Source organism: Camellia sinensis, chromosome 14 (assembly GCF_055761805.1).
Source record: "Camellia sinensis isolate YWXY chromosome 14, ASM5576180v1, whole genome shotgun sequence".
Taxonomy (NCBI): Eukaryota; Viridiplantae; Streptophyta; class Magnoliopsida; order Ericales; family Theaceae; genus Camellia; species Camellia sinensis.
The window spans coordinates 67,338,524-67,355,556 of record NC_138974.1 but is presented as its reverse complement, the minus strand read 5'-3'; the positions used below and the strand labels follow the sequence as shown (position 1 = coordinate 67,355,556).

At 39.5% G+C, this 17,033-nt stretch overlaps 1 long non-coding RNA gene across 1 annotated transcript; it reads right to left on the bottom strand.

Annotated features, from left to right (window-relative positions):
• Positions 1 to 941: 941 nt before the first annotated feature.
• On the bottom strand, positions 942 to 3,516 carry LOC145807576 (uncharacterized). The gene is made up of 2 exons (XR_014350796.1): positions 2,966 to 3,516; positions 942 to 1,182 (listed from the first exon to the last, which is right to left on the bottom strand). It is a non-coding gene; the product is annotated as an uncharacterized LOC145807576 (long non-coding RNA).
• Between the last annotated feature and the right edge of the window lie 13,517 nt (positions 3,517 to 17,033).

Below are 17,033 nucleotides of genomic sequence, written 5' to 3'. Positions count from 1 at the left end.
TCTTTCACAAAATTCTGTCGTAGAATTTAAAATAAAAAAGGCTTTCTTATTACTAATATTTGACCCGACCATGGTAGAGAACTTGAAAATGAAAAATTTGAATTGTTTTGTGATGAGTATGGTATTGGACATAAATTTTCAGCACCAAGATCCCCTCAACAAAATGGTGTAGTAGAAAGGAATAATAAAACTTTACAAGACATGAGTAAAATAATGCTTTGCAAAAATAATCTTCCCAAATATTTTTGGGCCGAAGCCATACACATCTCATGCTATATTTTAAATCGTGCATTAATTAGACTTATTCTCAAAAGACTCCTTATGAACTTTGGCATGATAGAAAGCCCAACATTATTCACTTGCATGTTTCTGGTTGTAAATGTTTTGTGCATAATAATGGTAACGATAAATTAGGTAAATTTGATTCAAAATCTGATGAAGCAATTTTTCTTGGCTATTCCTTAACTAGCAAAGTTTGTTATGTTTTTAATAAAAGAACTCTTGTTGTGGAAGAATATATACATGTGGCATTTGATGAAGCTAACTTCTCTGCTTAAAAGCAAATTGTTAGTGATAATATAGATTTGGAACCAAATGTGAAAGATTCAAGTATCTACAAAGAAGAGAACCAACCATGTAAGATGAACAAAAAGATTGAATAACTTATTCTCTTATCTCAAGAAGAATGAGGAAACAATGATGATTTGCCAAGAGAATGGAAGTTTGTTCATAATCACCCTAAGGATTTAATCCTAGGTGATTCTGCAAAAGGAATTGAAACTCGCTCTTCACTTAGAAACATTTGTAGTAACTTGACTTTTCTCTTACAGATTGAGCCTAAAATCTTTCAAGAAGCCGAATTCGATGAGCATTAGATGATAGCTTGTGACGCCCCAAATTTTTTTTTTTTCAAGGGAAATTAAATAAACAAAATGACTTAATAAACTAAAAAGTTGACATCTTAATAGGGTAATCCAACTCTCGTACATAACCAAACGTCCAAATAACAATAGATAAAAACTTAAAATTATCCAAATACAACATCAAATGAAATTATAAAGTTCTTAATAGCTATTATATAAAATAATATAATTTATTCGGCTCTACTCGGGGTTTCAGGTCAGCCAAGGCTCTACGTTAGCGTCGACTCCATTTCAGCTTCAATTATTTTCTCGCCAAGACCTGGCATAAAACGCCAGGACAACAAAAATATATGCCATGAGTTTTGCAACACAGTAAGAAAACATAACCAACCTACCATTCTTTTTAAGAGAAAAATAATGAGATTACAAACATGAGGTAACAATATAATTGTAAGCATAAATTACAACCATTAAAATAATTTTAATAAATTAGGTGACACTCGAAATCTCACCAAAGAGATTTAACTTACCAACCACTAAGTATGGCAACAGTTAATTTGAAACCCTCCCTTGGTCAAATATTCAAGTGTTACCAACCGTAACTACCAGGGATGCCCACGTCCGGAGTGATATACCCAAGTAGTGGCATCCGTGGTCTGCACCAAGGAAACGGTCTGCCAGGGGTACGTAACCTCCCTGTGTACCACCAGCACATCCACCCTTATTCCAAAACCAAATACCGAAAAGGGTTCAAATAAGTCCCGTGCCATCTTAGAGTTTCGCAACATAATTTACGTGAGAATTCTCAAAACCAGGGCTCACCCTGAACAACCGGTATTAACCGTCAATCCCTTGATTTCATACACTCTTTAAAATCAGGACTCACCCTGAATAACTGGTATTAACCGTCAATTGTTAACTTTGTATATGCCGTTAATCATTTCAGTTAATTTTGATATTACTCACAAATAATTCCAAATTTTAATCACAATTGATGTTATACCAACTCATTAAAATTCCCAACATAAAATATTACACACGTCACACAATAATAAATAAATGTGCAGCCTTTAAATAAACAATTTATTTAAACCATGGTATGAAATAATAATTTAGATACAGAGAAAATAAACCAAAGTCACACACGTGCATGGATCTTTAATTTACAAGATTAGACTACCACAATATTAAATAAACCACAATACACCCATACATGGATTACTAATTTACTATATTTGATGAATTGGACCAACACAATAACTAATTTTTATCCGAATAAATAATTGAAGTCATGATCTTAAACCCGTCTAGAAATTTTCAGGTTATACCTTAGGTAATAAAAATTATAAATAAATTATTTATACAGTTCTAAAATTCGTAAAAATGTACAGGATATTCAATAAATATGTTTGGGTCATTTTTCAGAAATAAATTCCCAAAAATAAGTTATAAATAATTCTGTAAAATTCCCAGAAATTTTATGACACAGATTTATCACATTTTCTTAAATTAATTCCATACTTAAATTTATAAATCAGATCCACAATCTAAAAATTTAGTATGAAATTAGACTTCTCAAATTTCATATTTTAGTTAGAAATTACCAGATTTGGCTTAGTATAGAATTTTTTTTTATAAGCTTTTAACATATACTAAAATCTGTCTTACAGTAGCAGATTTAATTATAAATTTTGTATAAATTCGTACCAAGCTCAATAATTGTTAAGAAAATTCCTGGATGAACTAGACATCATTCTCAACAACTTTGTAGAAGAAATCATTTCAAAATTTTGAGCATAAAATTGTTTAAAAATTCGTACAAGTTTCTGGCAGATTGAAGAGTTATATAATCAAACCAAATAAAATCTTTAATCATCTCTTTAATGGCACAAATTACACATGCAAGTCTAAATCCAAGATTATATCATGATTTTAAGGCTACTAATAAAGAAATGACCTTCAAATATTTAACATACCAATCACAAATTTACATACAACTATAAACAAAATTTTATCTAAAGTTTTAGCTATGTTAACATATGAACACAAATCTAAATATTTAACAATTAAAAAGAATGAGACGGTTATGAGAGTTTTCTTACCATGTTAGGTTGTTAACGATTTATCGTTCGAATTTGATTTATGATTCTGATCGTAAGATATGATCGTCCTGGCTCCATGATTGTCTTGCTGAAATTTTCATATCAATCGGACGCGATCTCACCGTTGATCTTTTATTGGATTATCTAGGAACCTTTAGTTGTTGATCATCATCTTAGACTTAAAATTTGAAAGATCTAACCCCAAAAATGGATTCTACATGTCGAAAAACCTAAGGGTGGTCATCCCCAAAGTCATAGGACCACTCGATTAACCTAAATGTGCTAGGATGCACCGTAGCACCAAGAGCCGAGAAATACTGGATAAAATTTAGTTCATCTTCTCCAACAGCCGTAGCATGCATGAACAGAAGACCCAGAATTTTAGTTTCAATGTCACCAGTTCAAATGTTTGTATCTTCTTCATCGTAACTCTGTTTTATCTTATTTTTCTGTCATTGGATTCAACTCACGACCTAGTTTTTGGTTCACTACTCACACGCCTTGTTCCGTCTCTTTTTGCATGCCATCGGATCTCCAAAATTTGAAAAAAAATAAGATTGTTTTCCTACCGTCTCGGACATTTTTTCCGAACCATCTTTCGGACCCCATAACTTTCTTAATTCTTAACGATTTTACTTCATTCTTTCGCCATTCTCTTCAACTTACTTCGTACTTCATCGTACATGACCTATTTTTCTCAATTCATCCCGGAATGGATGGTTTTGGCATGCCGAAAGTAAGCCGAAAACCAACTTTTGAACTTCAAAATAAACTTTTCTAACTTTGCTTCTTTCTCCTCCATCTTCTTCTCTTTCTTCAACTACAACACTTTGTGAATGGTGGTTCTAGATGATAATGGAAATAGGTGATGGTGGCGGTCCGGCGGTGCGCCAATGGTGGTGAAGTTCGCGGGTTGGTGGTTCGGATGGTGATAGTATGGGTTGAGGCCATGGCTATAGAGGTCGGGGGGAGGAGGAAAAAAATAGATAAGGAAGGAGGAAGAGAGTTTTGAGAATGAGAGGTAGAGGGAGAGGGAGAACCGACGGAGAGGGAGAGAAAGATGAAGCTGAAAGTGAAGGAAAATATGAAGGAATGTGAAGAAAAGTTTGGTTCAATTTATGAAAAAAAAAATGAGGAAGAGCAAAAGAAGATAAAAGAAAATGAAAAGATTTTTTTTTTTTTTTAAAAAAAAAAAGGAAGAAAAAGAAGTTGAACACTTGGTGGTATGAAGTTGAACACTTGATGGTATGCCTTCAGCATGTCCACCACGTTTTTTATTTTTTTATTTTTTATTTTTTATATTTTAAAAAGGAAAGAAAAAGAAGTTGAACACTTGGTGGTATGAAGTTGAACACTTGGTGGTATGCCTTCAGCATGTCCACCACGTTTTTATTTTTATTTTTATTTTTATTTTATTTATTTATTTATTTTACATACATAAGATGATTACACGTTGAAGGTGGAAAGCGAGAAAACTTGGGGAGCAAACCCATGGTTTTTGATTGGGTTTTAGTACAGAAAATATTAGGTTCCAGTGTAATTTGATTACAAAAATATAGAAAAAAATATAATAAAAATATCATAAATTTCAAAAATTAATACTGAGCAATAATATAAAGTAAAAAATATTTTATTTTATTTTATTTAAAAAAAATGTTCAGTATAAAAATATACAGACTATTAAATTTAAAATATTGTGAATAATTATTTAAGAAAATTAAAAATATATATTATTTTTATTATATAAAATACGGGGTTTCACATAGCTATGCATGAAGAGCTTAACCCATTTGAGAGAAACAAAGTGTAGAAACTTGTGCCAAAACCTAAAGATCATACCATTATCGGTACCAAATGGATCTTTCAAAACAAGCTTGATGAATCCGACACAATTATAAGAAATAAGGCTAGACTTGTTGCACAAGGATACAATCAAGAAGAAGGTATTGATTTCGATGAAACCTTTGCTCCGGTTGCTAGATTAGAAACCATTCGCATGTTACTTGCATTTGCATATTTTAGAGATTTCAAACTTTATCAAATGGATGTAAAAAGTGTCTTTCTTAATGGTTTTATAAATGAGGAAGTTTATGTTAAACAACCCCCGGGTTTTGAAGATTTTGCTTTTCCAAATCATGTTTTTAAACTATCAAAAGCTTTATATGGTTTGAAACAAGCACCGCGTGCATGGTATGAACGATTAAGTAAATTTTTTATTGAAAATAATTTTTCTAGAGGAATGATTGACACAACACTTTTTGTTAAAACTAAAAATGATGATTTACTTATTGTGCAAATATATGTGGATGACATTATATTTGGTGCTACTAATAAAACCTTGTGTAAGGAATTTGCTAAGTATATACAAGGTGAGTTTGAGATGAGCATGATAGGGGAGCTAAATTATTTCCTTGGGCTTCAAATCAAACAATGTAAGGAAGGAATTTTTATCAACCAAGCTAAGTACACAAAAGAACTACTCAAAAAGTTTGGTATATATGACTCAAAAATAGCTGAAACACCTATGAGTACATCCATTAAGCTAGACAAGGATGAAAAAAGGTAAGTCCATTGATCAAACAAAATATCGAGGTATGATCGGCTCACTTCTTTATTTAACTGCAAGTAAACCCGATATTATGGTTAGTGTTTGTATGTGTGCTAGATATCAATCAAATCCTAAGGAATCACATCTCGGTGCTGTTAAAAGAATTTTTAGATATCTTGTTGGCACTCAAAATTTGGGACTGTTTTATCCTACAGGTGTTGCATTTGATCTAATTAGTTTCTCGGATACCGACTTTGCCAGATGCAAATTTGATAGCAAAAAGCACTAGTGGCACTTCACTTTCTTGGTAATTCATTACTATATTGGTTTAACAAAAAATAAAATTCTATTGCTTTATCAACGACCGAAAGTGAATATATAGCTTCCGGAAGTTGTTGTGCCCAAATACTTTGGATAAAATAACAATTGGAGGATTTTGATTTGCATTATGATCATATCCCTATTAAATGTGATAATACTAGTGCCATCAATTTAAGCAAAAATCCGGTTCAACACTCACGAACAAAACATATTGAAATTCGATATCATTTTTTAAGAGATCATGTTCAAAAAGGGGATATTATACTTGAATTTGTAAATACCGACAAGCAATTGGCGGATATTTTCACAAAACCCCTAAGCGAGGATCGCTTCAATTTTATTGTGGCGAGCTTGTAATGTCGATTTCTACTTAAAAAGTTCTGTTATGACTGTGAAACTTGAATTTTTGTTAAAATAAAATTTGCGTATTGCTACATTGATATAGAAACATTTATATCAATTGAATGCTCTCAAGTCCTTTATACATTTATTCTCCTTAATAGTTTATTTTTCTCAACTGTGTAATTTTTTTTTTGGGTTCTGCATCTTGAGGTAAAATTAACTTTGCATACATTGATTTTTTTTAAACCCTCATGGTATTTTTTTTTTTTTTTTTTGCATTACTATTCCAACAACACCAACGTCCCATTAAGTTTAATTTCTTCTGGTATTGTTTTATTTTATTTTAATTTATTTTTTTATTTTACTATTAGGCTTAATTTATTTTATTTTTATTTTTTTCTCATTATTATTTTTTGTTTGGGCTTAAATTTTTTTTTTTTTGCTTTTTAATTTCATTTTTCAGTACTTAAACATAAAAACACACACAAATCAAAATATACAAATATTTACATAAAAAAAACACCCTTCATTTTTTTTATGGTCATGCGCCGATCAAAATAAACATATTTATATTAAAAAAAAATCAAAAAAAAAACCCTTCATTTTTTTTACGGCCATACGCCGATCTTACTTACTCGCCTCTTCCATCGTTTTTTTCTTCTTTTTATCACCTTGAGCAACCCTTGATGCTCTTGACTCCGTGCTTTCGTCGAGAGCGACGACTTCCCGCTGACTATCAAAGGCCAAGAACGACGTTGCTCCAAATCGGGCCATGGAGGTGGTCTTCCGTTTAAACTCTTTATTTTCGGCCTTTAGTGCACCTATTTTTGCTCGCGCATCCTTGTACATGCGCTAGAGCAGAGAGAGTTGGGTGTTGACCCGATGGAGTTTACTCGTTCTGTTCTGCAATCGATGAGCCAATTTTGTGACTGCAGTCACCGTCTCCATACAAGACGTCAGTGTGAAATGATTGGCTTCAATGTCTGATTGAGCTACCATTATTTACTCAATCGACATCATAGGAAGGTTGGGAAGAGTAGGAGCCGGGACACTCGGCCCAACAACACTTATGGGATCATTCAAGTCCGGAAAGAGAGTAAGGAGACGGGATGAGGCCATGAAGTAGAAGAGAGAGATGTAATCGAAAGGAGGGTCGTTTTTGGCAGCATTTCTGCTCTACTCAGTCTCTCTGTTCTATCTCTCTCACGCAGAAGACGAAATGGATGGAAGCGAATGAAGAGGAAGAAGGCGAAGAGAGTGATTAAAAAGAAGACGGAGGAGAAGACGACAAGAGGGAGCGAGAGCCGAGGCAGCTGATTGACTCGTCTCGCTTTTGTCGGTCGGCTGAACCAAAAACGAGAATGTGTGTCTGACGTGATTTTCGACAGAAAAGAGAGATGCGGGCGAATCCTATATATATATATATATATATATATACGTTTTGATTATTTGTTTTTGATGCCATTTATCACTATTGTTTTCCTTCTCCTCCTCCAGATTCTAACCCATGATTTCCTTTTGATAATGTCACACGGAGAGAAAGCTTATGATGTTATGATGTTATGTATTATAGTATTATTTTCAAATTAAGGTATTATTTAAAAACTAATATGATGATTATGTATTGATAGTTTAATATCTTAGTCTATAGCGATCCCGGCTATCTCTTTACTGTTCTATTGTATTCCGGACTCGGTTCCGTGAAGTTGGTAGTGGTGTTTACCTTGTTGTGTCCTTTAATTCCCTTTGATTGAGTTTTAGGATGTTTTGAGGAAGGTTGTTACAGGTTGGTTAGGCCTTGGTTTCAATTCCTTGTCGTTCAGTTTTTAGGCGGTCCGCTCGAGCGGGTATTCTTGCGCTCGAGCGGAGATTGCACACTTCCAGTATTTTCGTGTTCCTGCAAAACTTATGCAGGTGTGGTTTTTACGCTCGAGCGGGTTTGTTTACGCTCGAGCGGTGGCGCTCGAGCGGGTCGGTTGGCGCTCGAGCGGGTAGTGCTTCCAGAGTCTAAGTTCTGGGAGGGGGAAATCTACGCTCGAGCGGGTATTCTTGCGCTCGAGCGGATGTGCTTTATTCTTGTGTCTTGGCGCTCGAGCGGGCCTTATTGCGCTCGAGCGTGTCCAGATTTTGTTCTTGGCGCTCGAGCGTCGTGTTATCCGCTCGAGCGGGTCATACGTATATGAGTTATCCGCTGGGTGATTTTAAATCACTTTTTACTTTTCTTTCTCTCTCCTACTTTTTCTAAAAACCATTTTGAGAGCCTCTCTCTCTAAAATCTTACATTCTCTCTAGATTTTGATCTAGCTAGGGTGAGTTCCTTGTCTTTGGCCTTTACAAAAGAGTTGTTGATCGTTGGGGGCTACTTTTTAATCTAAAAATCTCAGGTTTTGGAGCACGTTGGGTTTTGTCATCTTCTCCTTTGGGGCTCCGAATTTGAGGTAGGGATATCCTACTCCTCTCTATGGATTTTGTCTTTAAATTTTAGTATTTTGAGATGTTGGGGTTGGTTTGGTAATTTTGTGAGAGTTTGGGGCTTTTGTGTAATTTTACAAAAGTCGGGGTTTTCTTCGTAATAAACCTAGGTGCATGTTTGGCATAGAGAAATGGAATAAATGTTGAACCATTGATGAAAATGGAACCTTAAGGGTTGTAATGTTAATTATGGAAAATGACCTAATTACATTGTTGATTAATTGGGATAATTAATTGTGAGAAATGAGGTTACGAAATGGAATGGTTGAGGTTGGGAATGCATGGGGTTAAAGGGTGTAGTTGAATTATTTATCACTCACCGAAGTGAAATGTTGATTTAATATCCATTTGTGCATTTATTTTCTGTTTAGAAATAACTGCTTTGGGCTATCGGTGGAGGATAGTCGTGATTGTTGTAGACAATGCATGATGATTAGGCAAACTAAAACTCATCGATTGAATGTGTCATAGAGTATGACGGTGGATTGAATACATTAAATTCATGTATTGATTGATTGTGTATAGAACCCTTGTGTTTATATGCATTGTGTGTAGAGGAGGAGATGGGGGATGTACTCCGCGGTTTAGGGGAAGATGGGGGATGTACCTCTAAACCGGATAGACTTGGGAGGAGATAAGGGATGAACTCCGTAGATACAGCTCATATGCTTGTCTAGAGAAATGAAGATAGAGCTCATATGCTTATCTTTGAGAAGTGTAGATATAGCTCATATGCTTGTCTAGAGAAGTGAAGATAGGGCTAATATGCTTATCTTTGTGAAATGTGGATGTAGCTTATGTGCTTATCTGTGAATGTGGGATATAGTTTATATACATATCTGTTGAAATGATGATGGAGCTAATATGCTTGTCTGTTGAAAAAGGGAAAATGAAAAGTAACTTGGACTCATAAGTCGTATGACATAAAAATGTGATTTATGTGGATGTATCAGTGTTGGCCATCTATCAATTGCTAATCTTTTAGTCATTGTTTATGGTTGGTTTAGTGTATTTCTACTGGGCTGTGGCTCACCCTATATGGGAATATCATTTTCAAGTGCAGGTAGCATGCCACCTCCAAGGACATAGCTTGGGAGGCTAGAGGCGGACACGCTTTTGTCGTTTTATTTTTGATGTATTACATGTAATTTCAAGCTAAGGGCTTAAAGCGTAGTGGAGTTGATACTCTTTTGTTGTAACCAAGTGTTAACTTGGAAAGCTGTAAGCCCGTAGGGCATTTGCTTTTGTTGTTAACATGTAATACTTTTGTAAGAAACTACTCTGATAAATAGAAGAACGTTTATTTTTATTGTCAATGTATGTCTATGTTGATGGGTTAATGTTATTATTTTGAGGGCGTTACAACTTGGTATCAGAGTGTATCGGGTTCGAATACTTTGGGTACGTGGGAAGTGATTAGTATCACAATGGGTTTGTCTCGCTTGATAGAGACTTAGGTGTAGTGTCATATGCTATGTGTTTAATTGATAACATGCTTATGTGACTATGTGGGTATGGAATGTAGTTTCTAGGATGTTGATTGGATCCTTGGGTTTCTGTGAGTCTTGTTGGAAAGGCACTTGATCAATGCTGTTTTTAACCGGAACTCTAGTAACGCCTCGGGACTATCATTATCCGGAAATGAAATTCGTAAGTGCTTATGTGTTTATGTGCTTACATGGAGTGAATTACCGTTGTCCATGCATTAGGACGTGAGTGTTCAGTTTCGGCACATTTGTGAATGTTCTAACGTTCTGTATTACCTTTATTAGGATGTCAGGGCGAGGAAGAGGTGTTAGGCGTGGTAGACCTGCGAGGCAGGAAGTACCGTTACCGGGGGAGGTTCCGGTAGTACAGGAGGGAGTTGGTCAGGCTAACGTGGCCGAGCCAGCGGGTCAGCAGGCTATGAGTGCCTTGGCACGAGAGATAGCAGGAGCTTTGGGTATACTCAGAGCTGGGAATCAGGCAGCTGAGGCAGGGCCTTTTTTCTTGAAGAGGGAGTTCTTCCGGTCTAACCCGGATGAGTTTATCGGGGATCCGAATGAGCCACTGAAGGCTGATGAGTGGCTAGAGCAAATGAGTAAGACGTTCGAGATGCTTGGCATCGAGGACGGAGCACTGAAAGTGACCTTGGCATCCTTCCAGCTGAAGGGAGATGCGGGTCAATGGTGGAAGTACGAGAAGGCTCGTGTTGGGGTTACTTGGGAGGCGTTTGTGAATACTTTTCAGGAAAGGTTTTTGTCTGCAGCAGCTCGGGAGAAGCTGAGGGATCAGTTTAGCCGGCTTAATCAGCAGGGCTTGTTAGTGGCCGAGTTTGAGGCTACTTTTACCAGTCTGTCCAGGTTTGCACCTGAACTGGTGGCGTCTGAGGAACGCCGTTGCTATGAGTTTGAGTGGAAGTTGAGGCGGGGCCTCAAGTTGAGGGTTGGTGGATCTTTCATCCGTGAGTATAGGCACCTTGTGGATGCTGCAGCTCATATGGAGCTCTTGATGCAGGAGGAGGATGAGGGGCAGAGAGGCTCTAAGAGGAGCCAAGATGGCCAGGGTGATGGCAGGAGGCAGAGAGGTTCTAACCCTCAACAGTCGCAGGGTGGTGTTGCTAGATCGACCTTTCCAGTGCCGAGTGCAGGATCGGGGAGAGGTAGTTAGGGGGATTTTACCTGTTATAAGTGTGGTCAGCTGGGTCACAAGGTTTCGGTTTGGCCGCAGAAGGGTGGGGGTCAGAGAGTTGCTTCTTCTTCAGCTAGACCGCAGAGTCAGAGTTTGGACAGGGGGCAGTCCTTGTCGTGTTATCAGTGTGGTCAGCCCGGGCACCTGAAGAGGTTTTGCCCGCAGTTGAGTGCCACTTCGGGGGCGTCTGGTTCTAGGTAGACACAGAGTCTTCAGCCAGCTCAGTCTGTGCAGGCCTCGAGGGCCAATCTAGGGGCTTCGTCGTCCCAGTCTGTGCAGCAGTCTTTTGCTCCTAGAGGTGAGCAGGTGGATCAGGGGCCTACAGGGCGTGTGTATGCTGTTACCGCGCAGGATTTAGTACCGGCTCCATCAGTAGTGAGAGGTACTTTTCTGTTTTGCAACTCGGTTACTAGTGTTTTGATTGACACGGGTGCATCTCATTCTTTTGTATCTGCTGCATTTGCATCTGTTTTGGAATTGGAGTTGGCATAGTTAGCATCTCCTATTTGTGTAGTATCGCCTATTGGTGGTGAGTTGATCTTGAAACAGGGTGTTAGAGGTTGCGATATAGAGGTCGCCGACTATAGGCTTCCTTTTCCTTTTGTGGTCATGCCCATGAAGGGTTTTGATGTTATTTTGGGTATGGACTGGCTATCGTCATACCGGGCTGTTATCGATTGCTACCGCCAGAGGGTCACGTTATGTACCTTGAGCGGGGAGTGGTTCCATTTCTTGGGAGACCGGGTTGGTAGTGTTTTACCACCGGGGTGTGATTCGCGAGGGCGAAGTGAGCTTAGTGGTCTACTTGCTAGCTTTTAGAGTGGTGAGTGTGATGAGACCCAGATTGTATTGCCGAGGGTGGTTTGTGAGTATTCGGATGTCTTTCCCGAAGACCTTGTTAGTTTGCCACCTCACCGAGAGATAGAGTTCTCTATTGATTTAGTGCCCGGCATGGCGCCGATTTCTATGGCACCTTATCGTTTTGCTCCAGCAGAGTTGGTTGAGTTGAAAGTTCAGCTCCAGGAATTGTTAGATAAGGGTTTTGTTCGCCCTAGTGTTTCGCCGTGGGGAGCACCGACCCTCTTCGCTAAAAAGAAAGATGGTGCCTTAAGGTTGTGTATTGACTACTGGAAGTTGAATCGGGCTACGGTCAAGAATAAGTACCCTATGCCCCGTATAGATGATTTGTTTGACCAGTTGAAGGGTTCCCGTTGTTTCTCTAAGATAGACTTGAGATCGGGTTACCACCAGTTGAGAGTCAGGGAGGAGGATATTCCGAAAACGGCATTCCGTACGCGGTATGGCCATTATGAGTTTCTGGTAATGCCATTTGGGCTTACCAATGCACCGGCAGTCTTTATGGACTTGATGAACCGGATTTTCCGGGAGTTCTTAGACCGATTTGTGGTCGTCTTCGTGGACGACATCCTTATCTATTCGCCTTCAGAAGAGGAACACGAGGAACACTTGAGAGTGGTGCTTGAGTTGCTTAGAGCCCATAGGCTGTATGCCAAGTTTGGAAAGTGTGAGTTCTGGCTAGGAGAAGTCAAGTTCTTAGGTCGCGTGGTATCGGGGGAAGGAGTGTCTGTTGATACATCCCAGATTGAGGCAGTGCAAGATTGGGCACAGCCTAAGAGTGTGTTTGAGATCCACAGTTTTTTGGGATTGGCTGGGTATTACCGTCGGTTTATGAAAGATTTCTCCAGGTTAGCATCACCGTTGACTAGGCTGACTCGGAAGGGAGTCAAGTTTGTGTGAAATGAGACTTGCGAAAAGTCGTTTCAAGAGCTGAAAGTTAGATTGACCACTGCTCCGGTGTTGATTATTCCGAAGAGGGAGTTGGGTTATGCGGTTTATTATGATGCCTCGCGAGAGGGTTTGGGTTGTGTGTTGATGCAAGAAGGGAAAGTGGTAGCTTATGGCTCACGTCAGTTGAAAATACACGAGAAGAATTACCTTACACACGACCTAGAGTTAGCAGCAGTGATCTTTGCCTTGAAAATCTGGAGGCATTACCTTTATGGTGAGAGGTTCGAGGTGTTCTCGGACCACAAGAGTTTGAAGTATCTGTTTACACAGAGGGACTTAAATTTGAGGCAGAGGAGGTGGATGGAATTCATCGAGGACTATGATTTTGAGTTGCACTATCATTCGGGAAAGGCCAATGTTGTGGCCGATGCCCTTAGTAGGAATTCATTAGTGATGTAGCTAGTATAGCCATCCGGGAATGGGAGATGTTGGGTGCACTTGGGGAGTTTGATTTACTTCTGAGTGAATCCGTTGAGGCTGCGGCCTTGTTTTTTGTTGTTGCACAGCCTACATTTGTGACACGAGTGTTAGAGGCGCAGAGAGGTGACCTTGAGGTAGAGTCCTTCCGAGAGAGGATCTCCAGTGGGAAAGTTGAGAAGGGTTTGGCAGTGTATCCCGACCTGAGTGTGAGATACCGAGACCGTTTGTTCGTGCCGAAGTCTTGCCGAGAGGAGGTACTCCGAGAGTTTCATCATTCGCGCCTTGCGGTGCATCCGGGAGGTACTAAGATGTATCAGGATTTAGGTCGCCAGTTTTGGTGGCGGGGTATGAAGAGAGATGTGGCTGTTTTCGTATCGAAGTGCCTTACTTGCCAGCAAGTGAAGGTCGAGCATCAGAGGCCAGCGGGTTTGTTGCAGCCCTTGCCTATTGCAGAGTGGAAGTGGGAGCACGTCACTATGGACTTCGTTGTAGGTCTTCCGAGGACTCAGCGGGGTAGTGATGCTATTTGGGTGGTTGTAGACCGGTTGACTAAGTCGGCGCACTTTATTCCTATGCGCGTGAGAGATTCGGTAGATCATCTTGCCGACTTGTATATTCGGGACATAGTGAGATTGCACGGGGTCCCAGTGGCGATCGTCTCAGATAGAGACCCTCGTTTTACTGCTAGGTTGTGGCAGAGTTTGCAGAGTTCCTTGGGCACTAAGTTGACCTTTAGTACGGCTTATCACCCTCAGACTGACGGGCAGTCCGAGCGTACTATTCAGATCCTTGAGGATATGCTTCGAGGTTGTGTCCTTGACTTTAGTGGGACGTGGGAGAGGCACTTACCACTGGTAGAGTTTGCCTACAACAACAGCTTTCAGTCTAGTATTGGTATGGCACCGTTTGAGGCCTTGTATGGCCGACCGTGTAGGTCTCCAGTCTGTTGGGCCGAGGTGGGTGATGCACCTTTGTTGGGTCCGGAGTTGGTTAGGGAGACGACGGAGAAAGTTGGGCTTATCCGTAGGAGGCTTGTTACAGCCCAGAGTCGCCAAAAGAGTTATGCCGACCGTAGGAGGAGGCCTTTGGCATTCGAGGTAGGTGATCATGTCTTTTTGAAAATATCACCTAGGCGAGGTTTGATGAGGTTTGGGAAGAGCGAGAAGTTGTCCCCTCGGTTTATTGGTCCTTTTGAAATCCTTGAGAGGATTAGCGAGGTTGCTTATCGGTTAGCTTTACCGCCGCAGTTGTCCGGAGTTCATGACGTGTTTCATGTGAGTATGCTTTGGAAGTATGAGCCAGATCCATCACATGTGTTGGATTGGACCGATTTAGAGGTAGATGAGGATGCCTCGTATGAGGAGAGACCGGTTCGGGTCTTGGATAGGAGGGATCAGGTCCTGCGTGGCAAGACCATTCATTTGGTGAAAGTCTTGTGGAAACATCACGGGGTGGAGGAAGCCACTTGGGAACGTGAGTTGCAAGTCCGTGAAAAATACCCGGACTTGTTTGTTGATGTATGATCTTGTATTTAGATTTTGAACTATTGTTGAACTTAAAAGCTTTTATATATGTCTTAAGTTGTGAAACATTGAAAATGTTTTGGTTTATTGGAAGTATGTTTTGGAACTTGCCTCATATGGAAGTTGAATGTAACATTATATGTGTTGAAATATATCGTTGAAATTGGAAAGGAAATGCGTAATGTTGATGCATGTTGAAAGTACATATGTTGTTTACATATTGTGAAATGCCTCTTGATAAGAGATGGGATGACCGGTAATGGGTCGAGTTTTTGAATGTTAAAATGTAACATTGTTAAAATGGAGGAAAACCTGTTTTCGAAACTTATGCTTAATTTCAGGGACGAAATTCTTTAAGGGGGGGAGGTTATAGCGATCCCGGTTATCCCTTTACTGTTCTGTTGTATTCCGGACTCGGTTCCGTGAAGTTGGTAGTGGTGTTTACCTTGTTGTGTCCTTTAATTCCCTTTGATTGAGTTTTAGGATGTTTTGAGGAAGGTTGTTACAGGTTGGTTAGGCCTTGGTTTCAATTCCTTGTCGTTCAGTTTTTAGGCGGTCCGCTCGAGCGGGTATTCTTGCGCTCGAGCGGAGATTGCACACTTCCAGTATTTTCGTGTTCCTGCAAAACTTCTGCAGGTGTGGTTTTTATGCTCGAGCGGGTTTGTTTACGCTCGAGCGGTGGCGCTCGAGCGGGTCGGTTGGCGCTCGAGCGGGTAGTGCTTCCAGAGTCTAAGTTCTGGGAGGGGGAAATCTACGCTCGAGCGGGTATTCTTGCGCTCGAGCGGATGTGCTTTATTCTTGTGTCTTGGCGCTCGAGCGGGCCTTATTGCGCTCGAGCGTGTCCAGATTTTGTTCTTGGCGCTCGAGCGTCGTGTTATCCGCTCGAGCGGGTCATACGTATATGAGTTATCCGCTGGGTGATTTTAAATCACTTTTTACTTTTCTTTCTCTCTCCTACTTTTTCTAAAAACCATTTTGAGAGTCTCTCTCTCTAAAATCTTACATTCTCTCTAGATTTTGATCTAGCTAGGGTGAGTTCCTTGTCTTTGGCCTTTACAAAAGAGTTGTTGATCGTCGGGGGCTACTTTTTAATCTGAAAATCTCGGGTTTTGGAGCACGTTGGGTTTTGTCATCTTCTCCTTTGGGGCTCCGAATTTGAGGTAGGGATATCCTACTCCTCTCTATGGATTTTGTCTTTAAATTTTAGTATTTTGAGATATTGGGGTTGGTTTGGTAATTTTGTGAGAGTTTGGAGCTTTTGTGTAATTTTACAAAAGTCGGGGTTTTATTCGTAATAAACCTAGGTGCATGTTTGGCATAGAGAAATGGAATAAATGTTGAACCATTGATGAAAATGGAACCTTAAGGGTTGTAATGTTAATTATGGAAAATGACCTAATTACATTGTTGATTAATTGGGATAATTAATTGTGAGAAATGAGGTTACGAAATGGAATGGTTGAGGTTGGGAATGCATGGGGTTAAAGGGTGTAGTTGAATTATTTATCACTCACCGAAGTGAAATGTTGATTTAATATCCATTTGTGCATTTATTTTCTGTTTAGAAATAACTGCTTTGGGCTATCGGTGGAGGATAGTCGTGATTGTTGTAGACAATGCATGATGATTAGGCAAACTAAAACTCATCGATTGAATGTGTCATAGAGTATGACGGTGGATTGAATACATTAAATTCATGTATTGATTGATTGTGTATAGAACCCTTGTGTTTATATGCATTGTGTGTAGAAGAGGAGATGAGGGATGTACTCCGTGGTTTAGGGGAAGATGGGGGATGTACCTCTAAACCGGATAGACTTGGGAGGAGATAGGGGATGAACTCCGTAGATACAGCTCATGTGCTTGTCTAGAGAAATGAAGATAGAGCTCATATGCTTATCTTTGAGAAGTGTAGATATAGCTCATATGCTTGTCTAGAGAAGTGAAGATAGGGCTAATATGC